This window comes from Falco peregrinus, chromosome 8, assembly GCF_023634155.1.
Source record: "Falco peregrinus isolate bFalPer1 chromosome 8, bFalPer1.pri, whole genome shotgun sequence".
Classification (NCBI taxonomy): domain Eukaryota; kingdom Metazoa; phylum Chordata; class Aves; order Falconiformes; family Falconidae; genus Falco; species Falco peregrinus.
Window position 1 is genome coordinate 65260541 of NC_073728.1, and position 23627 is coordinate 65284167.

At 42.5% G+C, this 23627-nt stretch overlaps 1 long non-coding RNA gene across 1 annotated transcript; it reads left to right on the forward strand.

Moving 5' to 3' along the window:
* The first annotated feature begins 11765 nt into the window (after window positions 1-11765).
* On the forward strand, window positions 11766-16689 carry LOC114011127 (uncharacterized). Its single transcript, XR_003552886.2, has 4 exons — window positions 11766-12095; window positions 12192-14940; window positions 15068-15191; window positions 16066-16689. It is a non-coding gene; the product is annotated as an uncharacterized LOC114011127 (long non-coding RNA).
* Window positions 16690-23627: the final 6938 nt, after the last annotated feature.

The following is a 23627-nucleotide window of genomic DNA, read 5'->3' on the forward strand; positions in this document are numbered from 1 at the left end:
AAATCAAAAAAAATCCCCAGGCCTTAACATTTTAGTTAATTTTAGGGCTTTTACAAAAACATACAGTTTGACATCCAGCAGCTGAGGATATGGAACATTTGCCTTTATTACATGGATTTCTAACTTCTTCAATGTTTAGATCTTTTCTTGTAGCTGTGCCTCAACCATTTTTAGTGGTGTAATCAATGAAAGAGATAAACTAAGTGCAGAAAAATGTAGTATTGATTTTGCGATAGATTTTATTCTTCCAACAGATTATGTCTGCTTGTGGATAGAGCAGGTCAAGAACTTCATGGCAAAATTGATTTCATTGGAATGCGCCAGTTACCAGAAACAGAAAGGTGTCATGAAAATATGTCCGTCCTGCAAAATTTTGTTTTTCTGGCATTTCCCCTGGTGGGCCGCCCACGAGCTTGCAGCCCCGCGGGGGTGTGTGGCACAGGGGAACCTCCGAGGTCCACAGCTTGCATGGTGGTGACTGAGGAAGGTAACAGGGGGTGTTTGCCTTTGTGTGCTGGCTCCATCGGGCATATCTCATTTAGGAAATATTGAAATACTGCTTCTAGCTTCCAGCATGACATTTTTATTTTGGTTTAGTGGGTAAGAAAAATTATTTTGAACTGAATTGGCACAAAAGTTAATCTCCAAGTTGCTTAAATCAGAGACTGAGATGTTTTAGCAGTTTGTTTATAGTCTAAGTCTATAGAGGCTGAAGGTAAAAGGGGCAGGAGTAGGGCTGCTTTCAGGAAAGCTGGCGATGACCTGCTGTGGCAGCATCAGTTGGAGCTGGACAAAAACTATAATTCTGTTCAGTTTAAGTAATAGGAACTGAAGTTCGTTACCTTTAGGGGTGCTTGGGACTGAACTCCATCTGTCTGGACAGCAAGCACTGGGCATGGGGGATTACCCAGGGTCTGGCAGTGTGCGTAGCTCTATCCCTGCCCTCTGCCAGGGGGCAGCCATGGCCAGCCCACCCCCAGCACCGCAGTGCCCCAGCCAGGGGGTCAGTCTGAATTTCATCCTCACACCCAAGGGCTGCCGGCCTTGAGGCGGCACGCTGCGGCAAAGGGTCTCTCATGCAGACCTCTTCCATGGACCACCTCTTGCCTGGAGCATCACTCGCTTTTCATGGAGTTCTCCTTTCCTCCTGCCCAGGACCTGTGGTGTGCAAGGAAGGGCGAGCCTGCTCTTAGAGCTGCTGGGTTATTTCGCTCTATGTAAGAAATTTTGCTAATTATATACATTCAGGCAGTAAGCTGAGGGTGTCTGTCACTTATTTATTGGTTTAAAGATGATTTTTGGAGACCCTGAGAGAAAAATGACTGCTTTCACTAGCTGGAGCCTCACGCTCAGTAATAGGATTTGAAAGTCATCCATCTGATAATGAGCATTGTACATGCCACTGGCTCCTTCCCTTAGCTCCAGCTTCCTGTATGTGCTAGCAGCATGAATAAATGATGGTGTAAAAGATTAAATATCTCTTTGATGAAGCTGGGGGACAGGAGCTTTGAAATAAGTGCAAGTCAATCTGAATACGGTCTCATTCTTTCTGAAGTGAATTAGGGACTATTTTCTGGTTGTCTTTGATTCTTAATAATGCTTAGTCAAATATTAAGTGGACTGTTAGCTAGGGAATAGCATAACAAGAAGTTTAATCTTGTCAGATCACTTCTGGAGAGTGCTAAGTATTTGCGGACTTTATAGTCCCTGCATATTTTATTATAAAGTCATATTTTATGTATCTGTCTCTTACACAGGTTCATCTCTAATAGAATCAATGGTAGAGGGTAAAAGGACAGTTAGTCCTCGGTTACAGAAATCAGGTGTGCCTCCTGCAAGACCAGGTTTGTGCATTAACTCCACCACTTTATGTACCCTTGCAGAGCAAGGCTGTTTTCAGAGCCGCCTGAGAAGGGACCAGGCAGCTTTGCATGTCTTGAGCATTAAGTGCTGGCGCTTATTCCACAGCAATGAACTCTCCTTCAACCTGAATGTTCAGATCTGTATACGTGTGTGTGTCTTCAAAGTCTAAAACTGAAGCATAGACAAATAGCCTCTTCCCTTTCTCATTTCATTTTCACTGGAATGAAAAGGTGAGAATGACAACAGCACAGAAAAAAACCCCAAAAACAACAGAGGAGGAGGAGAATTAAACAGACCCATAAAGAAGGAAAATAAATTAAAAAAAAACAAACAAAAAGAGGAATTGGTATTACAGCTTAATTTGTTCTAAATGTTATGCCAGAGTTGCCAGGTTTTTTGGAAATAAATTATTACTGCTACATATTTCTGCAGGGTAAATTCTCTGTAGAAGGCAAAGACACTGAGCCAGTGCTGTGGAACAGTTTGGAGGGAGAGAGATGGGCTGCAGAAGACTGGAAAGCATGATCTGAACTGTGTGCTTGGATTTTCAATGCAGGCAGAATGGATAGGACAGCTTCCCAAGAAGGGAAGCGAAATGAATGCCATTTGTCACGCGAGGTATGAGGTGCTAAAGTACTAACCAGAAGAAGATACTCCCAAACAGTATCTGCCGCCTTCTCCCCTCAGCCCTCCACACGTGTTTCTGCTCTCAGCACTACCAGGCAATTCTCAATAGATACACAGAAGAGTACCAGTCACTTTGCAGCCTCTGTGCTGTGGTTACCTGCTCTCAGAATGGGAGATGCTGCTCTGATTAAAGTGCACAATGATTCTTACTCACATTGCAATGAAATGTTACCACTGCTCACCATGGAACGGGACATTTTTTTCACCTCTCCCCTTTCTTCTCTAATAGCAATATCTATCTGCTGCATGCTCAATAATGTGAGTGTCTATTCACATTTCAGTTACAGTGTGATGACTTGTGCTTGACAGATCTCACTATGTCATAGATCATCCAGTCTAAAATTTACATAGGCTTGGATTAAAAGCCATTAGGCAGAAGTCTTCCATTCCATGTGGTTTCAGGGAGGCAACCCTCTCTCTTTATGTCTCTCTATTTTTAAAAATATAATCTAATACCAGAAAATTGCAGAAATGTGACAAAATTAAATCAACATAATCAGGGTTGTCAAACATTGGGATTGGAAATCATAACCTGGATTTCCACAAAGCAGGTGAGTCACAGTTGGTCTGAAAACAGTGTCTTGGTGGCTTTAGGCCTTTAAAGTCAATATTCTTCCTCCTCATGAAATTTCATTATCCCTGAAGTGATGCTCTCCTGGTTTTAAGGCCTGTATTAGTAATGGAATGCTGGCACAGGCACTGACAAAATGAACATACACCTAATGAAGAGCCCTACCAGGTATTCACGTAGTTAGATTTCTTCTCAATTGCCACCTTACAAAATCGTTGTTCTCCTCCTGTACGGAGGCACACTGTGCCAGAGATTTGCAGCATCCCCTGGGCATAGTCCCCAGAGGGCTCATCGGAACAACAGAGGCAATTTGTGCCCCATGAGCAAACTGCCTGTGCCTTTGCCCTTGCAAAATTGAAAGATGTGGTAAACAATGGGTGCCTAATTAGAGCCACTCAGGGAACTTGCATTACATGATCCACCTGAGCATGGTAATCCAACAGATAACAAAAAGCTATTCTCTGTCACCTGCTGCTTCTAATATTGCCCAGCTTATATAAACTTGGGATGCAAAGCTGACCTATCCCTTGCAAGTTCTGTATAATTTTTGGACAGCTGTTGTCTCCAGGTCGGGGCTTGCCTGCTGCCTGCCTGCTCTTTCAAACTGGGTTCTGTCCCCTCATGCCATTATGATTAGCTTTGTTGTAGAGATGGTAATTTTTATAAAACAAACAAACAAAAGCTGGATTTTTTTTCTGCTTTTTAAAAATATAAATACCTAGAGCTAGGTCTATCAGTCACCAAAGAAATATTCTTCTTGGCTTATAAAAATCTGACTGCTTGGTTCCATCGCATTCTTATCAGAAAGAGCTGGAGACTCTTCAGGGAAAGAAAATTACAATCCACTGCTGCCAGCCAGCTAGCCTTTGTCTGAACGGGGGAGCTATGAATTTAGATTTCTTTTTCCCGAACTATATTTTATGGTACCACATACAAATTCTGCAAAATTACACTTGTCTTAAATATGTAATCAGCATCCTAATTCCATATGTGTTCTTATAATACGTTCTCACTGGAAAGGGGTTTCCTTTGACTGCATTTGCAATGCTTTTTCCTTAATGCTTCAAACTAACCTCTGCCAGTGTGCCAGTCCATCACTGAGGCAGACCAGAAAGATGATTGTTACGTAGAAAACGCCTCATAGGGTGTATATGTGAACACTCTCTGATGTGTTTGCAGGGATATCATGGAAACCACAGAACTGGATGAAGAGAGACTGCAAAAATGAGGCTGGTTTTAACCATGGTGAGCAAATGGCTTAAGGACAAGTCTGTAGATCAACTCATTTAGATGGCAAAACCAGACAAGCGTTCAGACACAAAAGCCTGCCTTCAGGGGTGAAACTGAAACAAACTTCAAGGTAAGTAAAGGTTTGGAATAGTTGCCCTGAACTACTTATTTTCCGAGGTATTACAAGATAAAAGTAAGGCTGACACCTGAGGAACAGGGGAGGGTGTCAGCAAAATGAGAGGTAGTAGGGTTGTGTCCCTGCAAGACAGAGGGACAGGCAGGCAGAAAACACTTGGGGAGGGGCGGGGGGGTGGCTGGTGGTGTCTTCTGTAGAAGGCCATGTGGGATTGACTCTAATTTTTAGTACCCGGTGTAATTTACAAATTTTTGCTCTTCAGAGGTATTTTGTAGTTCTCCCAAGAATGATGAGTGAGAAGCTGGCAAGGGAGTAGCTGTTTCTTGGGAAGGGATTGCCACAGGTGAGCAGGTCACTGGCTGGCTGTATGACCCCCTTCGGACATGCAGAGTTTTGATTGAGACTTTGGTGGGTGAGTGGTAGATGCTGTATGCAACGGCTGTGTATGTGTGGAACCCCGGGGTCTGTTGGCAGTGGGGCTCACTGTGCTGGCTGCAGAGATATGTTGGCAAGCATATGTCAAGGCATGGTGTAGTTTCGTTCAATGTGCATTGGTCAGCAATGTCCTGACCGCATCTGTAGACAGAATGTGAGGATGATTGCTGTCACACCTGCACAGCTTTCCCTGGGTTCAGAGGAGGTGAAATCATCTCTGATACACAAAAACTTTTAAAATACCTATTGAGAAAGGTGTTTCAGCCTTTTTTTCATTCAATTGTTCATCATCTAATGCAATTTATTCCATAAACTTACTGGGATTCTGCTGTCCCTCAAGAGATGCAGGAGTGAAGTCAGCTGCTCGCAACAGTAACAGCCAATACTTGGCTAAATTTTTCTTGATTTCAAATGTGTCCAAGTGTGTTGATGTGAATTCATTCACTGAATTGATATGTCTCCTTTTAAAGTCTTCAGTACCTATGTGTGATGATACCCATTGTTACTGGCATCAGGTTAAAGATGTACCTGAACAAGGATTTGTTTTCCAGTTGCAGCTATGTTTTAGTCATCTTTATTTGTGTCACAGTAGCCATGTATCTCTTCTCTTTCTAGGGAACCACCAGAACTGCCTAATTATTCCATTGCTGTACAGAAAATAAAAGGATGAAGCTTGGTAGATACCTTGTACTTTTGGAAAGATGTGCTCTAATGAGATTTTCTGCATGGGCAATTTCAGAACAGTTTGGTTTCTGTACTCAGTTTTACAAGCTAGGCAAAACCTCCTCTTGATGTTCCACCAGAGAATTGATTTAAAGTGCCTCAAACTGAAAGATTTCCAAGGAAAATGTAAATATACAGAAACATAAGTATTTATCAAGGGTATCTTCAAGTCCACAGTATACAGCATAGAGGTACAAATCTTGAGAGGTGGAGCCAATTTTTTCCGCAGGAGATGTTTGCATGGTAGCCACCACTGAGCACTAGATGGCCCTGGCTGCCAGCCACTGGAGTGGCCAGGGCTGTTCTGAAAGTCAGTGCTGACCCCACACATGGTCAGAATCTGCTCTTCCTTTTCTGATGGCTGAATACACCTTTTACATAGAAAATTGTAAGATATTTTCAAAAAATGAGCTGGAAGATTAGGGGAGGGGTCTTTGTTCTACTTAATTTTTGGCTCCAGTGTTCCTTGAATCTGTGCATCAGCAGAAGTAACTGATAAATTGTACAAGGGTTGGCCAGAAAAGGGGAAGGAGAGATAAAGTGTCTCTGCATAAGGCACATCAGCTGCACTCTGCCTGCACAGAGGCGTGCTCAATCTAAGTACTGGTGTGGCATTTCTCCTTTTACACCTCTCAGCCAGGGTTTGTCCCTTCCAGGCAAATACAGTCTGTGATGTTTCTGCTGACAGAGAACAATTTTAGACCCATCTGTTCAAGCAGCAAGAGACCTTTCATATGACTTTCTAAGTCAGCAAGAATAACTTAAGTTTTGCTCTTTTCCTTTTCTTTCCTTGCCTATTCTGGGGTGTAGGTTTATATTTTGTTTAAAACCTTTAGGTTTTTTTTCTAACCTATCCTCTAGATTGCTTTTGTGTGCTCTTCCATCTCATACACTGATGAATACTATTCTGGCCATCACCTCTTTTTACTGTTCTTTTCTTTATGTTGCAGAAGGATTTGGTTTCATAATTTTTGTGTATGTTCAGTAATTTCTTTTTGCCTTTCTGCATGACTTTTGCCCGAGCTATTAGGGTGGGAGGAACTTTTGTTTGTTTATGGTTTACCTCCTTTGAAGGAAACACTTCCTCCTCCAGCACCATCAGACTTTTACAAAACCAACTGTGTTAATGAGAGTGAGGAAAGAAATTGCATTTGTGCCAACAGTGGGAACAAAATACATAATTTCTCCATTAGTCTATCAGGTTAGCTCATGTAAACAACATGATTAAATTTGTCTGCATGTATCGTGCTATATAAATAATAATGATAATTAAAAAACCATGCAAGATCCAAAGATAACAAGATTATGTTAGGGGAGAGGTAGGAGGGGGGTGACAGTATTGAAACAAACAAAGATAAACTTAATTCATTAATGCTAGATATCAGTGACTGGTGATGCCATTTGGGGGCTAGAAAATCAACGCCAACCCAGAGCTGAGTTTCCCACCATCCTCGGTCTCTGCAGTGCTCTGTGTCCAAGGAGTGCAGTGTCGTAGAAAAGAGGAAGAGCTTTGTCTCTGTGGACCTTTCTCATGTTGGAAAGCAATTTTAAAGAAATGAAAGACTGAACAAGAAGCAGGCTTCAGTTTCAACTCTTTTCGAAGTGCTTTTCAAAGCTACTGCTTTCAATACTGTGTTCATAGGCAAAAGAAGTGGTAACTTCATTCATTGTCTTAACCCTTCAAAGAACACTGTGGAAGGGAGCTCATGGTTAAGAGATTCGTGTATGGAACAAAGATTTTGGCTGCTCTTTAGGAGTTTCCATAAGATGCACTGTGTGAAGTCTGAGTGGCTCTGATAACACTCAGACTACTGTGAAATGGTTGTCACATATTTCTGCGATCTCTGCTAAAGGCAGGATTCTCCCCATATTGCCCAAGACCTTGCAGGAGGAGCATGATGTTCCCTTGCTCTCCCAGGCATGGTCAGAGCCACACAAGCCTGGTGCAAGGCAAGCAGCGAGAGCAGCTCCAGACGAGCAGAGGCAGCTCCACACGCCTTGTGGCCCTGGTGAGCTTCCTTAAATAAAGGGTTCTGGGTTGCCATATGGGGCTTTCCCTGGGCTCTGATAGCTCTGCTGAAGTGCATACGTAAATCGGAAATGCACAGAATGGAATAATTCTCAGGCTACACTAAATTACAGAAATGGTCAGTGCTTTGGCACACGCAGATGAGCAGCTGGTAGATGAGTTCAGCAAAGCTGCCTCAAGTTTGGATTTAAAGATAAAGCCTCTGGATCGCAGGAAACTCAAAGGTGGGGTTTCCCACCTCCTCTCTGCATTCACTGATGTCTCTGGCACACACAAATGATCATGGGCTCTGAGCTCTTGTCTGAAAGAAAAAACATTAAATAAAAAGGAAAGAGAGGAGTGTATGAAATTATGGAAATACGGCATTGAAACATTATGGAAATTGGTGGATATTTGCAATAGTATCATTTACTTAATGTCATGTTGGTCTGATAATAGCTATATTTCCATTATGGAAAAAGAAAAAAGAAACACAACTTGATGTCGCTTTATCCTTATTTAGTCCTGTGAGACTACCTAGGCTGTAAAAAAGCTTAACATGCAAATGTGAATTTGTATGATTTAGGGTCACAATGGACTATGAGAAATCCATGAGTGTCTCGTGAACTGCTGTACCACCATCTGTGATTGCTCAGTGCTGTTGCCTGTGGAATAGGAATAAGGCTGTCCCAAAGCTGCAGACTATGGAGCATTACGTGGCCTGCATCAAGAGGAACTGTGACTTTAAACCTTTAAATGTATACCTGCCCTGCCAAGGCACTCACGTTCACTCTTAAAATATCTAATGGACCTGCCAAAAAAAAGTTCTATTTGCACACATCAGAGCCTTCAGTGATAAAGGTTCCTGGTTTTGTCTAGGAAGGAAATTCCCATGCAGATATTGCCTGATGGCTTCTTTTTCCTAAGGATACTTGCGTTAATAATGTTATTTATTTAGAAATACAAAAAACCATGGATGCCTGAGGATTTGCTGTACCATTTAGTATTGAGATTTTTATCGGAATTTTCCCAAAACTCAGTAACAAAGTAGGAAAGGTACCAGATGGACTCTGAAACACTATAGATCTGGGATTCCACTGAAAGCCCGTAGAAGATTTAAAGAGTCAGTGTACCTCTGTACTGTGGTGAAGCATTTTCCTATTAGGGACTGCAACACACTTAAATCCAAATCTTCAAAGATAATGATAAGTCCTATTGAGCAAGTAATAAACATACAAATACCGTTAAAGGTTGGGACCTCAGTCTTGAATTGTGAACATTAAGAAGATGATTGTGATGTTGTGAGATTAACAGTACTACATCTAGAGTAATTAATTTCAAATTTTAAACAGAGTCTGTGTCTCATGCCTAGGGAGGATGTAAGGCACCATCTTCCTTCTATGTAGAAAAGTGAAGCATAGGCAGGATTGTTTCAGTACCTTTTGCTCTCACGTTCCAGAGGTGGTCAAGGACAGCCGTGCTCAGCTGGTGAGCAGCAGCATGACCAGAGGAGCAAAGAGATTTTTCCGGAGATGCCCAGTGCCAGTACAGGTACCCCAGCTCCTGACTCAGAACGCTTTATTTCTCCCATTTATCAGTTTGTGCTGCTTGGGCTGCATCCTCTATCCAGTAATCATGAAAGCTAAACATACCTCTCCACAGGCATGTCTATCCCATCCCTGGTTCTGAGGTGGTGTTGCTAACTCGAAGGAGGGGAAGACCGCAGGTAGGTTTGCCATGTTACTGCTGTCAGCTGGCTTTTGGTTTTGTGCGCTTCCATTTGCAGTTTGGTAGGCAGCTTAGAAAATCTCCACAGCAACCCCATGTGTCCCATAAAATTGTGTATTATCTTGTTTGGAAGAGGTTCGTTAGGAAGATTAATGAGGTATTATTTTTCTCTCGTTCCGTGTCCTGATACAGAGGGGGCACAGTAATTTTCCCAGCTGTGCACAGCAGCAATTGGTCCTCTCCAGGGTCCCCAGCATCACTGCATTGTGATCAGTTAAACTGCTCAATCTTTGGAAGTGTTATTCATCAGCTTAATTAGCCCTAAAGGAAGCACTTCTTTTAAAATAAGACAAGAGAAGGACATAATGTTGTTAGCAGTGGCAACTTGTTTAAATAAAAGAGCTTTTAAGCTGAGTTCTATATGAACCCCTAAGAATCACTCAGGTTTTTTCCCCTGCCCCTTGTCCGTTCCCTGCCTCCAGCGAGCTACCAGCCTCGTTGGCATCAGATTAATCCAGTTACATGGTTCTGCGGTGGGTCCGATGCCGTCACACAGCAAGGACAGGTAAGTCAGGTGTCTTCATCAAGAAGATGGGGTAAGCTATGAGAGAGTCCTGCTGTCTAGCTCTCATTTTCAGCTGGGACATTTCTTCCTTTGGTTTATAGCAGGAGAATTCAGAATTTATCGCACCATTCTTCCAGGGTTAAAAGGGCAGAACAAGTCCTGGAAAAAGTTACAGAAAGTCATAACTTTCGTAAGGGTGAGTCTGATACTGTGTTTTTGCCACAGACAGATATGATCACACAAAATCAGTTCAGGCTAAAAATAGCTGGTGAGGTTTTATGTTAAAATACGTGGAAGCTGTGGAAGGGCTAGAACTTGAGCATCAGTGACCACATCTGTAGCCTCATTCCCAGCCCAAGGATGGCAGCTTAAATAGACTTTCTTATTCTGAGAAAATTAGATGCTTTTTATTTATAAGAAAAAAGTATCTTAAAAAAAAATATTCTACCTGAACACTCTGTTTCAGCTGTGAAAATGTCTCCTCAGTTTCAGGAATTGTTCTGTAATTATGATCACAGTTAAGTATTTTTTTTATTTATTATTATTTATACTTTGTGTAACATAGTATATGTGAGTTTGATTTTTTTTTAATGCTGTGCTTAAAAATACCAAGCTTTCAAATGTGTTTACGCAATGTGTTCTGTCCTAAGCAACTATTTGCAAAGCTAGAACTGCTAAATTAATATGCCATTTTCACATCGCACAAGTTGAGGTTGGTTTTGGTGTGTGTAGGAGGAGAAGAGCTAACTCTGCAATGGCTCAGCCAGGATGCTTTTCAAATATGACTGATCAGCAGGAGAAAAATCAAATTTCTTAAATTAAGTGCTGTATGAATAGTGATTGCTCATTCTTAGCTTGAAGGGGAAGGCAGGACAGCAGGAGATGGGCACGCAGTGCCTGCTGACCATGCAGCATCCTTCCAGGGCTGGGTTTCAGCTCAGCTCACACACGTCTGGCCTCCATGGGGACAGGGATGCTTTGAAAACAGAAAAGGACAGAAGCAACTAAAAAAAAACTAGAGCAATGTATCTTGGTACCAGTAGGAAAAGGTTCATCCATTCGGTTACGGGCTGCTCAGGCTGAGCCCTGGAGCATGGCTTCAATCAAGTGGTCTGGAATGTTTGGATTTGTCTCTGTTTTTAATTATTTTTTTTTTGGGGGGGGGGGGAGGGGTTTTTTGTTTGTTTGTTTGTTCGTGGTTTGGTTTTTTGATGATTTTTGTGTGTGTGTGTGTTTGTTTAGTGATTACATTGTTGCTAATTCCCAGAATGCCTGCAAGCACCCCAGCAGTGCGGCACCTGGTGACAGATGGAGGGCGGCTGTGCAAGCAGCAGGCACGGCGCAGCCCAGCTCCCCGTGCCTGTAGCTCTGCTGTACCGGTTCCTTACAGCATCCATCCGGGACAGGTACAGTGTCACTGCCGAGGCTCCTGGTCTGCCTTACAGGGTGCTACAGGAGGACTGTGCACCACTGATTAATTGCAATTTCAGACAGTTCCCATTATCACCATGCTATTAATTACTTTAATGATGCATTCATTTAGATTGAAAATATGATACCAGTGAAGTTTAATTAAAAAAATCAATAACTCATTAACACATTATTGCTACACCTACGTACGTCACCATATTAATCTCCTGTGTTGGAGAAGCAGTTGTGCTGCAGTTTGGTATCCATAGATCTTTTTGTTAGAAGTGATTTGTTGGTAGGACAATCATGAGAGTTATTCAGTCACCACTTTCTTTAGAGACTATGAACCACAAGTCAGATTGATACTTCTCTTTGGGCTAGACAAAGCTGACAAGTACCCCAGGTAATATTCATTCTTTCTATGTTTATTCAAAAAGAAAATACTATTTGGGTGTTTGTGTGGCTGGTTGAAATTCCAACTTTTCACAGTATGTAGGAAGGAAAAAGCCACTGAATTTTCAATTAGTGGCCACAGTTTTGGGGCATAGCCCAGGAATTTTTATCAGTAAAGCAGTACAACTTGATATTAGGGACAAGGCATCCCCTTTCCTGCGGCTATACCTTGATATCCCACATTGGCTTCAGGTTCAATGTGCACCTGACTCTGCCCTGGCGCTGGCACTGAGGAACCAGCTGCTGCTTTCACATGCCTGAGATGTATCAGATGGTATGACTGAAGGTATAACATCATTTTTGGTTTATGTATGAATGTATATGTTGTATGCATGTATGCACACATATATACACGAGCAGAATGATGTTTTGTATTTCACAGTGGGACAGATGGGAGAAGGAGCAACAGCAAGCTACTGGAAACCATCCAAATGTTTAAATGAGAAGTGAGCTGAAGAAAGAATGTTTCTGAAAATGTACTTGTTCCTTAGTGGATAAAATACACTCATTACTGGTACGTTCCCATGCATCGGTTAGTATAGTCTTTAATTAAATTATCCCTGACATAAAGTCATAGTCTCTCAGACAGCAGCACAGACTCGTGCTGCCCAACAGAACTCTTGACAGGCTGTAGGGGCCATCACTGTGCTCTGCAGACCAGCAGCTCCAGTCCCTGAGAGACCCGCACAGGACTGGACTCAGCAGTTCCTGTGTCCCAGTCACCAGCCGAGACCCCGGTGGTGCCGCTCCAGGCCAGGAAGCGCATCCTGGCAGCCCCAGAAACAGCCTGACCTGCTCCCAGTGGCAGCTGCAGCCACAGGAGCGGTGTGTAGCTCTGGGGTTCCACCGGTGAAACAGAAGACAGCTGGGTTTGGAACACCGTACGGGTCCCGTTACGGGGTCCCTGTGGCTCTGCCCCAGCCTGCGGGTCGGTAACGGGCCGTTCGCAGCAGGAGGCCACAGGCGCAAGGCAGAGGCACCTCAGGCTGTGAGCTGCTCTTGTCTGGAGGCTGCACTGTTGACCGCAAGCTCTGGCCAAATACTACAGCTTTTTTAATTATTATTTTTGTTTCAATTTTTTACAGCCTAGAGAGTAACAGCACAGCTGGTCCCATGCTGCTCTCCATGGTACCTGACCAGCCAGCCCCACCTGGACACCCCGCAGGTGCCCATGTCCTCGTGGTCATGTTTCGGTCGGGGGCCGTGGGTTCCTGCCCCAGCAGTGCTGTAGGGTGCTGATCACCATGAAGGTAGGAGAAAGAGCAGTTAGCTGAGTGGGGGACCATGTGCCTGCAGGCAACTTTTCCTCAAATCAAAGATTACTGGTCATCCACCTCTGGTCTGGTACACAGGCAATTGATGTGACAGCTGGACCTTGGGGTGCCAGGACAGAGCAGGGACGAGGCCACAGCTGGTGCCTGGGCAGCACTGCTGGCATCGCCACGCATCTGCCAGAGGATGTTGGGGTTTTCCCGATCCATCAAAAACAGCCATCTGGAGAAAGTATAATACAATTGGGATAAAATTTTAGAAGAGATTACTTTAACTAACATCTAAGATTTCTTGTTCCACACACACACGATTTCTGAGATTGTTTGTGAACGTGAATTAGCACTGGACTGTAGTTATGGAACTTAGTTAATTGATCATGGCCCAAGCAGCTTTGCTTCTAAAGCTGCTTAAAGCAGTGTGCTAAACCAAAAGGTTCCTCCGATAACCCCGTCAATGCCTGTGGCCACAGGTACTGTCACAGACCTTGTCTCCAAAGCATCTGTGAGGGAACATTGTTCTGACGTAAGAGTTTCCCAGATTTGGTGGAATCCCTGTGGTAAATCAAAAAAATTTGCAGGTTTCAGTTCATTTCAGCACGAGTGGAAAGGAGATATATACACAGTGGCAGGAGACAAGGATGGATGTTAAGGGAGCCTTCCACCAGTAAAACCACCAGCTGTGTCTCCAGGATGTTACTAGTAATTCTGCAGTACCTGATTCCTGCCCCTGTCCCTTCTCCTCTCTGTCCTTCGCTCCTGTTTGTACAGCTGCAGCAGGACATGTTTCTGCTGTTGAGTGACCAACTCTGGTCCCACTGTCACCCCTGAGGCAGGTTACCTCTCCAGATGTCTCTTCCATCCCCTTAAAGCTTTCTTCTAAAGAACCAGAACATCACGGACAGGATGTGACACAAGGTATTTGCTCAAGTACAATGGGTTTGGTGAGGAAGAGTTTAAGATTTTTTTTTCCCAGCTAACTAATTTTTCTTTTAGAAGATTTTTTTTCTGATTTTTTTTTTTGTTTGTACTTACAAAAAAGGTACATTAATCTCTGCAGCAATTAAAATTGGCTTTTTTCATTTTACTACATCCAAATTTCTAGATTCTCCATCTACTTAAGCTTAAGATTCAAGGCTCACAAGAGAAACCCTTAGGGAGGCAACCTATTGCTGGACATCAAATGACACACCATGTTTCCAGAGTTACAGCCATGCTAACAAAGCTAATAACAATTTATTATTAATAATTCTGCTCTAGCTAATGTGTCGTGCTTTTCATTTTCATTGTGCTGTATGTACATTAACTAATAAATATCCACAATATCTCAGTGAGGGTGGTAAGTGCTGTTATTCTCATTTTATGGATGGCAAAATGAGATACAGAGAGGTTAATAGCAAGTCTAATTGGACAATAATTACCCACTTAACACACTGAAAATTAAGAAATAATCCTCCCTTTGTCATTACATCATCAGAACAAGGAGAGAGCAGTGTTCACATTCTCCCTATCCCACCATTTAGCCAAACAGCTTATATGCAAATGAAAGCAAAGCAAGTGCAACAGCAGATAAATAAATTGTTCTTATTTTTTTTTTAACATCTATTTTCCATCACTGAGTCACTTCAGGATAAAAGAAAATTATTGAATTTTCTCTGAAATCTATTAGGAGATGATTTCAAATGAAGTCAAACTCTATTTGTAAAACATGTCTTTTGGAAAAGAAATGGAAGAAAGGGGATGTAGTTACTGCTATGGACTGGTTTAACTTATTTTTTCTGAAGAGGCAAAAAAATGTAGCAAAAAAATTTCCAACTTAAAAGACAACGGGAAAGCCAGGAGCTCCGAATTCTCTTGTGACAGGTATGCTTATTGATGTATGTCCTTGTAAGGGTGCTCCTCACTCACCCCTCCTCATCCCTCCTCATCCCTCCTCATCCCTTCTTATCCCCCCAGTACTTTTAACACAGTTTTGGAACTCATTATCTAGCACTTGCACCTGCTTTGCAGCCCTCCGGTTGTTGGCTGATACATTTGGTGATACCTGGTTTGAGCCTGTGTGTGTGCGTGCCATCGGTGTGCTGTGACCTGTTACCACTCAGTCCTTTCAAAGAGTAAGTACCAACATAACTGTTTTAAACCATGAATACATGACACGAGCCTTTGGGACTTCCCAAGTCCTGTCATCCACATTTAACACCAGATATAGCAGTGTGGAAAAACACTAAGGGAATAGGCTGTGCTTTTCCAGAAAGCACCTGCCAGCTGCAGCCATCTTCCACAGCCATGCTGAGACCATCAGGTCAAGCATATTGAAGGGATATTACACACTTTGACAGGTGGCGCTGGGTTTTCACTCTTACCTGAGGCCCTAGGTGGGTGACAGTAACACCCAAACCCACAATGCAGAACATGAGTGCCATAGTGAAAATTAATCTGCCCAGCCCAGAGAAGAGGCTTCTGGGCTGGGGCTTTACGATAGCATCTCCACCAGTGTGTGTCCTCAGCACCTATTGCATTGGTGCCATGGGGTTAAGGAGATAAACGGAGCTCCAGACAGCACCCTTTCTCTGCAAATATTTATCCCCTATTAAAATTGGAGGGAGGGAAGATGGGAGGATTCTTGCATTAACCAATTTGATTTTCCTATTTGTTAGTCTCAGAACGTAAAGATTTCCTTTCCGATATGTGATATGTCAAAATTCACCAAGTAAACATCACTACCAAATAACAGACCCACAGCTCACTTGAAAGAAAGGAAAGAAAAAAGACCACCGTAGGTCCAGGACCCAGTTCCTAATTTGCACAGGCTGTTTTAACTGGCTTTTATTTTCTGCTTGCTTACCTGAGCAGGAGCCCAGAGCTGCTCTAGGGGCGTTAGTGTAATGTCACCAGCATTAACATTCCCCCAAACCCCCAATTTTGGCGAAGATGGCCCTGATTACAAGAACAGTTTGTTCTTTCAGTTGTTCTTTTGCTTTTCCTCAGATCAGGAGACTGATGGGACCTTGGCAGGTTGTTCTGGTCTTGCCTGGCCACAGTGGCTGGCGCCAAAGGGCAGCACTATCTGCTCAAAAACATCCAAGCCACGGCTTGTTTGACCTTTGTCTACCTCTGCACATCTCTTGGAAAAATGGTGGGGATCAGGAGCTTATCTTTACCTTCTGTCATTTAAAAGGAACGTGCTAAAATGGTTGCTAGAGCCTTCAAGCAAGTCTGCAGCTGCCTCATTATGTGGATTTCCATTGGATCATGACACACAATAACTGCTCAGAGTCAAAAGGCACCAAGTGAAGGCTCAGCAAATGCAATTGCCTTGTGATGAACTGTCGGTCCTGGGCACTGCTGGAATTATGAATTTCCAAGATTTTGATGGTACTGAATTTTGCTAGTAGAATGAATCTTTAAGATTTTGATAGTACTGAACTTTATCAATAGAATAATAATATATTATTATAAAAGGTAATAAAGCCCAATAATCTATGTTTTTATATTTCCATAGTCCCCACTAATTTTATGGGAGCACATGGTATTTTGTCCCAAAAGTGACAGTGACTTGATGACAAGAGAATGTCATTAACAGTAGCAGCTAATGCTATGCACGTGATTATGACAGGCTAGAAGCTTATTTCTGCAATAAAGTTTCAGAATGAATCACCAGAATTTGTCTCCTTTCCAAAGGAGATCCATTTTTACCTGTGATTACTAGGCTTTGTACTAAGACTTTTAAAATTACTTTTTAGTTGGAAAAAATGGTGGAAAGGATGCTTCTGCTCTTCTTAAAACCACTCCTGTGAGAGCCAGACCCTGCTCTGTGGGGAAGGGGTGAGGTGGCAGCACCAGGGTGCTGACATGGGTGTGCAGGATGGCTGGAGGGGGGCTCAGGGCAAAGACCAGCTTGTTCGTGGCTTAAGAAGAAGATGTCTGCATATGCACCTGCACCATTTAGCGCAGGCGGCTGCTGGACCAAGGTAGCCCGTGAGGAACCAGAGTGCTTGATCCAGAGTTACTTAATCCAATTTCCCAGGTCACTGGGCAGTGACTGGGAAATGCCTTGAAAAATTATAACTTTGGAATTTTGGACTATGTGTAACATTTTTGTGCCGTTTTCCCCTGTAAATCAGATCCCAGCAGTGCTTCAGAAGCAAGGGAAGGTGGCAATGGGAACGCACCTCTGCTGAGGGCAGGGCTCTGTGCAGCTCCCAGTGCAGCAGGGCTGTGTTCTTACTCTCAGGGCACTGCTGTAATACCCATGGTAAATGTAATAGTAAAAATACCTGTGAGATGGACCACTGCTTCAAATGCCATTCCAGTAACTGTATATGTAACTGTTTGCACTTCGTTATTCTCATCTGTGCTGGAGCCTTTTAGATTTTCTTTTCCCTTCTTCTTCCATTGCAGTGCCTGCCAACTGTCCCCTTCGTGGAGATTTTATGAAATCTAAAATCCACAATACTTGGTTGTCATTAGTCCACTGTGAAACATAGGCACTCGTGACTTTTGCAAAAAGCTTAGCACTGACCTCTGATTTAATATCCTGGACACTAGGGAAGTGATCCCTAAGCGATTCCACAACGCCAGTTCTGCAGCAGAGGTGAGTGCCAGGGCAATGGGCAGGTTCCACCTTCAGTAATGGTGCTCAACTCAGAGATACCTTTCAGGTTTAGGTGGTGTGTATCCCGCAGCCTTAAAAAATTTGTTTTATGTAATGAAATATAATAGCGCTTCAACCAGTTGCCAGAATATGCCATTAAATTTGTCCTGCTAATGTGAGTCCAGACACAAACAGCAGCCTGCTGTAAACATCTGGAGCCATGTGGTCAGCTGCATACACATACCATGCTGCTTTAAAGGAAGGTTTTCTTTTCTGTTTTACAGAGGATTTGCATTTGAAGGAGAAACTACATCACTTGGAGGTTTTAGTGTGTATGAAAATAAGTGCTCAACAAAAACAAATGATAGAAATGTTCTTTTAAAATGGACTAGCTGATGGCCAAAGACCTAGAACAGCTAACAAAAAATATTAATTAGGTTGGTTTTGATAGACAGTTCCTTTTTGTGGGCATTCAGGGTGCTGATTTTAAATTCTGACTTGTTTCTTGTCTGTTTTTTTATTAATTGTTTTCTGTTTGATGTGCAGGAATTTCATGGGGGCTTCCACATTAAGCTGATTCACATTTCATTTACTGCATGTTCCCATATGTCTGTGTGTGTGTATATATATATACACAGACACACTACATGTGAGTATGCCAGTTCACACACACTGTTGTTTAACCAATAGATACAAGACTATATATAACAGTGTTAATTATCTAGATCAGAACAGCGAAAATTAATACAAATTGAATGAAATTATTTTATTCCTTCTCTCCACACAAGAAGAGAAAAGCTGGATAAAATGTAACAGTTTGCACAATTGCACCATTGCACCTTGCACACACACTCGTGTAAGAGATACTCTGAGTGCTCTGTGGTCTCCGGTGACTCGATTCAGAACAAAATTTTTCTTCCAAGTCAGCATTTCAAAAGCTGTTTCGATATATGGTGGAATTCAAATTTCAGTGTTATGAATGAAAGAAAATTATAAGATGGAAAAGATGTTTTATTTAATTTTGACTTTGTCTTCTTTTTCTTTCCAGTTTTTAAACCAAAACACCTGCTTGGAAGGTGGCACTTAAAATTTAATTTGTAATGAAAAGCACTGATTTAAGTTTCCCATGAGAAGTGCAAAGTTCAGCTTGAATTTTTATTTCAGTGGGTGAGTGTAGGGGCTTCTGCACATAACAAATGTGAGCCAGGTCCAGCCTCCACAGAGGGGAAAGCACTCCAGTAAATTGTTTACTCATTTGCAGGTGATGTGACAGCAAAATGGTCTTAATGATTTTCTTCAGTGACTCTGCTTAACTCGTAATGGAATAAATTGGAGGAACCTGATCTCAGGCACATGTGCCTGTTGGACTGCAGCTAAATGACAGGGGTGGTGTCTTCTGCTGGGATTCACCCCCTCACTGCTGCTGGAGAAGGGGGGCTGGGGGTGCAGCAGCGTAGGTGGCAGCCCCCAGTGTCGGGGGAAGGAGTGGATGTGGTCCAGCCCTGTGGTCAGGCTCTGTGGTTTGTGGCTTCCATGGAGAGTGAGATGTCCAACACGGAGACACTTTGAGTGTTGAGGCATTACTCTGCTTAAAAAAAAAAAGAGCTTTAAGAGCTCTACCAGTCCAAACTGTCAAAACCACTTTCGTCAAAAACATCAAAATCGAATGGTTTGGGTTGGAAGGGATGTTAAAGACCACCCAGTCCAACCCCCTGCCACGGGCAGGGACACCGGCCACCAGCCCAGGCTGCTCAGAGTTCCGTCCAGCCTGGCCTTGGGCACTGCCAGGGATGGGGCACCCACAGCTGCTCTGGGCAGCCTGTGCCAGCGCCTCGCCGTCCTTACGAGGAAGGATTTCCTCCTAATATCTAATTTAAATCTCCCATGTTTTGGTTTAAAACTGTAACTCCTCGTCCTACATGTAAGGGAAGAATTTGATAATCAGTGATTCTAAAAATTCAGGCACTCTAGGTCGTGCAGAGCTTTTTTAAAACTTTATCTCCAAATTAATTTGAAAATGTGGGTCAAGTCCTAAAACCTTTTTTTAAACCCTAAATGCTTACTAAAAGTTTTACTTGAAGATTTTGCTCTGTCAGACTCCCAGAATGGACATGAATAGCTGTATACCGGTAGAAATAGGTGGCTGCCTATGCCACTTTAGATTTCTAGTACACTTACAAAACTAAAGCACCAGGATAACATTGCCTAAATAGTCCTATATCTGTAGATGTTTTGTGATCAGTACCACTTAATTTATTGTGGAATGAAACTTGTGAAATTCAAAAGAAACATAATACTTCACAGATTTTTTTATGAAATCTATAATGTCCCATATAAAATAATTATCTTTATCTAGTTGCTAATTCCATAGCACAAATATAGATTTTGATTAAATTCTATATAGGTGATCAATAAATCTGCAAAAATCTATTATTTGCAATTAAATTCTGCAGAAATGTTCCGTAAGCACACCAATTATGAGCTCGGAAAGGAGAATAGCCTTGTGATACAACATTTTTTGATGTGAATGGTCCTCCCAATAAAAAATGATGGAAAATAAAAACAGATTTTCTGTCACAGGTGGAATTGTTCTTCTTAATGCACTCCAAATATTTCTGTAAAGCATCATCTCCTCTTTAAATACATATTATAGTACGTCAATGGAAGTCGATACCTTTTGTCAATGGGTAAAGTATTATAACTAATGATCTGGCCTGTTTCTTATTTAGCTATTGATTCTGCCTCTCTCTTGTTTTGTTTTCCTGAAAAAACAACCAAGTTAGGGAATTGGCTTTCGAATCGTGTAGAACAGCCCAGGTCGGAAGGGACCTCAAAAGATCCTCTGGTCCAACCCTTTGTGGGAGAGGGAGCCCGGATGAGGTTCTCTGGCACCCTGTCCAACTGCATCTTGAAAACCTGTGACAACGGGGACTCCACCACATCCCTGGGGAGGTTGTTCCCGTGACTGTTCTCACAGCAAAAAAAAATTCTTTCTTAAATGGAGATGAAATTTCTCCCAGTGCAACTTGTGTCCATTGCCCCTTGTCTTCTTCATGTGGCCACGTGGTTTTCTTTTCTAAAAACAAAGTGGCAGGGGATGAAACATTTAAAAGCTGTTTCAGCTATCTCTTCTTGATCCAAGTAATTATTCTGGCTGTTTTCCTGAGCCAACACCTAACAAGAGAGTTTATTCTGGTCAGCTGTAAACAAAGCAGTGTGCTTCTATTTACCAAATTACTTTGCTTTTCATTTGAAGGTCAGGATAAAAAGCACTGACTGAGCACTAAGAGAAGCAGGAGCTAGCAGCAGTGCCCAGTGCTTCCCAGTGCCCTGCCTAAACACTCTGGCAGCTGCCCCCGCTTTCCTCCATGGGCTGCCTTCTCTCCATGGTTTGTTAGATGATGCACTTTTTGTTCAGATTGGATTTCTGATGAGTATGTTTAGCTCAAGAAAAGGTTATCTGGCTGTAGTTTTGTATCTGGGTCTGCTGCTGGGCTGAGGCCGCGTAGCTGGGGAGCGTGACTCCTGCACGTGGCGTGGCTGGACATGCTCCTGCGGCCCCATGCTGAGACACGGTGTGAATTAAATTATGGGTGATGATCTGATGGGTGAATTAAATTATTCTTAAATTGGTTTACGTGAATCCATCTCTTCAATATGGTGCTGGAAAGACAGGGACTTCTACTTACTTTATTTACATTGATGCTGGTTTTAGTGGGAAAATGGTAGTTTTGGTGTATAGATTTCAATTAAGGCTGAAAATAACCTCTCAAAGATACAACTAAGATTGGATGGAAAAAATTCATTTTTTATGAGTCTGAACTGCCTGTTTCAGTAATTTTGATGAGTAAAAATTGAACCAGAGACTGAAGATACTAGATTAAATAAACAAGGGAGTATTTTAAGTTATATTTAGTGCTGTTGTGGGCAAATTAAATAAGTGGCTGGCACAGGAGTGAAAAGAAGAGAAGCAATGTTGCACCTTCAGTCCTGCTTTCTGAAGGCTGACCTGTACAATTCAACATTAAATGGCTTAACCCCATGCACTGTTTGAAATGTTTCTGAATCATAATCAGTGCTGCTCAGGGAACCCACATTCCTGCAGTAATAAGCCATTACCCGTTGCCCTCAATTATTCTCAGGTTACAGAGTACAGTTCAACAGTCCGAAAACGTAGTCAGCTGCGAAGAGGGAGGATGTAAAACCCAAAGCCCACAAAGGGCAAAAAGAAGTTTAAAAGGTTTAAATGGGCTGAGCGGGCAGCGTGGCTCTGGTCACCAGTGCTGCTGCTGCTGCCTCAGGACACAAAGGATGTTCTTGCTGTAGAAACAGGGATGGCAATCCTCTGCAGTGCTTGTAGAGATAGCTTTGCAGAGGAATGCCCTCTGTGCCTCGGGGAAGGTGCGTGAGCCTTCTGAAGCAAGTGCTGGGAGAAACAGACTTGTAAACATCTGACAGAATCATGCCTTTCTAATAAATATTGAAATAGACCCTTCCCAGAATTTGGGAGTATTAGTTCTGGCACTGCTTCAAGCCTGTCTCTCATCAAGTGATTGATTTCTTTATTTCTGTTCTTTCCTGCCAGCCCCTGGGAACGTGATTGAGTTAAATCTGGAGAACCTTAAAAGCACAGTGAATTTATCAGGGAACAGAATGAGAGTACTTGGGCAGAGGCAGGGCAGCCTCTTAAGCTGTGCATTTGCCCAAGTCCTGCAGAACAAAGTAATCTCAAAAATCTAATTTCATCTGCTTATTTGAAAGAGGTTGGTCTGGGGAGGCTGGGGTATGAGAGGTGGGATTATTGACCCAGGGGGGATTTATTCCAGGGTATCTCCATGCTATAAACCACCAGTGCTTGGTGGCTGGTTGTCATCTCCACTGGCATCAGCCAGTTCCTGCCACTGAACTTCAGAAACCCATTTTCTGTTTTTATAAAGAAGGTGGTGTAGAGTGAGTCTGCTGCTTCTGGCAGGGTATTTTCATATCCTTAAACTGGATTATACTGTACATAACTGTGTGTATTTCTTGCTCATTCTTTCCTCCTTAGATCACTGTGCCCAGGTGGACCAGCAGAAAGCTGCTGAATGCTGGGGCAGAAATGCTGAGGATAAACAAAGCTCAGGATGTGTAGGTATCATAGCTACTCATCAATCGGCATTTACCGAGTAGTTTCTCTATTTCAGTCACAAAATTTAAAATTTAAATCGCTTTGGTAATAAGCATAATATCACAATAGAAGAAGTGAGGACAAGTGACAATAGGCAGTATTTCTTCCCTTGTGCCAAGAATATAAATGTAAAGGCAGGTGCTGCAGCAACAGCTGTGCAAGGAGGATGAGTTGCTGGTGGCAAAGCACAGAATTCCTCAGAAGCAGAAAAAAAATCACACACATCCAAAACACCACTGGGTAAAGCTGGAAAAGCATCTTTCCTTTCAGATCAGGACAATTTTACTAGCATTTTTCAAATAACTCACGTGTTGGATTTTTGTTCATCCTTGTTTCTCTCAGAAAAGAACAAGCTGCCACCCAGCACTATCTGCGCCGGTGCAGGGAGCGTTATCTTGCTCTGCAGCCTGCACAGCATTTTCCTGGAGCAGGTAAATTGAAGAGGGTTAGTGATTCTCTGTTATTTAGATATTTAATGGTTTTGTTTCCTGTACACATTCTTTGTCACAAAATTTAACCATCTTGGTAATTGCAGATGATGACTGTTAGCTGACATCAGTGTCCAGAGCTGTAACTGACTGCTGGGAAGTGCAAGAAATAACTAAATGGTCAGTAGTTCTGCACAAAAACATTTCCTCACAGGCAACATGCAAGTAAGTTCTTAAGCTTGAAGCATTTGGAAAAACTGCACTAAAAACAGTTAAAATGATGGTTATCTGCCAAAAAGTTACTAGCAAACTTTTTTCTTTGCTTGTTTATTTTACCGAAAGTTTTATGCTTTTATAAACT